We start from the raw sequence: 1,950 nt of genomic DNA on the forward strand, positions 1-1,950 counted from the left end.
TATCACTTCTCTGAAAGCACATGAGTTGTCAAACAAAAGGAACTTGCAATAGAAATGTGCTGCAGCATAATGTAACAGCTTTGGGCAAATGGCTGCTGGCTGCTATTATATTTCCAACTCCTCTTATATCCTAAATTCTATCACATATACATACACATTTAGTTTGTGGGAGAGGAGTTTGCAACTGTTGTCCATGCTAGAGAATATCCATTGAGTTCATCTCTCATTAGAGATAATGAGTAATTTATATTGAGTCCATCTAAATATAAATATTGCAGGAGAGTTTTCAATGTAACACCAGCCATTTGAATATATATCCTCTAGTATGGGTGAAAGTTCACTTGCAGATAGTCATTTTATAAGCCAGGGATAGGCAACCTCCTGCACACATGCCAGAGTATGATACACAAAGTCATTTTGCTTGATTTGAGCCTCAGGGCAGATGGTGAGGAAGTGGCCAGGGCTCCACGGCCACAACAAGGATCCAGACCCCTTGCAAGCTCCCCCACCATGTACCCCTGGCATGCCAACATCTTACAAGTCATGGTTGCAGGTGTATTTTGGCACTCTGCCCAAAAACACTGCTGATCCTTGTTCTAAACCATGATACGTTATCTCTAGTGTAAGCACAAAGCAACACTGAATTCTTTCCTAGGTTCCATAGAGTCTTGCTTCAAAGACATTCACAAGCAGTCTTGCTACACAAAACACCTGTGTGCTTGTTAAATGACAGGCTGCCAAATTACCATGCTTATAGAAAAAAAGAGCCAAGAAGATTTTAATATTGCTTTGTACAGCAGGGGGTGTTTCACTCAAGCTGCAAAGCACTGTGTCAAGGTTGAATTATTAGGTTACATTCCTGGAACAAACTTCGTTAAAGGCAGTAGGTATATCATTTTACACACTCCTCTTCAACTCAACTCCCCAGCACAGTATACCCAAAGGGAATAAACCATTACAATCGACACTGGATACAACAGTGAATTCCATTTTCAACATAGTTAAGTACCTGGAGGAACACAGATTCTTAACATCTCCTTCAAGAGAATCATGTTGAAGCAGTAGCTAGGAAAATCCACTGACTATTGAGAGACAATCCACTATTGAGAGAATAGCTGTTCCAGTACTGGCAAGCCTATTTAAGTACTGTGTATCAGACAATGGCAGCAGAGCCACTTTAGTTAAGATACTAGAATGTATTTCAGATCATCATCCACATCAGAAGAGTTTAGTTGCTTCTGTATAAAGAAGATTCTTTAATATCCATTAGAAACATTTAGAATCTGTTAAGGAGATATAAATTGAAGCACTTGAAATTGAAGCAGCATGGAAGGTTGGATTTCAAACAGCATGGACAATCTAATCTATGAGAGAGAAAAAGTCCTTAGTTCCATTCAAGGTTTAAAAAGGGTGTAACACGGATGGATTTTCAATAGAGGTGCACTGATACATCGGTCCAATATCAGATAGGTATTGATATGAAGAAAATTGTCTATATTGGAGATTGGCCAATAAATGTCTATGCTGCACACAGCTGCAGCACAGCACAGAGCAGAGCTGGCAGTGTGGAGAACTGCCTCCAGCTGGTAAGTCAGAAGGGCATGGGAGAGGAAAGGGGCATAGCGGGGACAAATCAACGCCCCTGTGGGTGAGAGAGGGGACAGGGGCAGGCGCTACCCAGCTGAGGCACAGGACAGAGCTGCGGCTCATGAGGTGGGGGAAGGTCCTGCTGCTCCTTGCACTGTGGGGTGGGGGGGCATGTGGCCCCAGATCTGCACAGCACAGCGTGGGGCGGGCTGCAGCTGCAGGGTGGAGCTGGAGCCGGTGCTGCACGGCTTTTCTCGCTGGGGGCTAGGCTGGGAGCAAGGCGCCAGCGACGCTGGGAGGAGGCTGCAGCCACCCCAAATTTTGCTGTAGCTCTATTACCAGCCCTGTGCTGCCGGCTGCCAC

Source organism: Gavialis gangeticus, unplaced genomic scaffold, assembly GCF_001723915.1.
Source record: "Gavialis gangeticus isolate Ggan-Ray unplaced genomic scaffold, GavGan_comp1, whole genome shotgun sequence".
NCBI lineage: Eukaryota > Metazoa > Chordata > Crocodylia > Gavialidae > Gavialis > Gavialis gangeticus.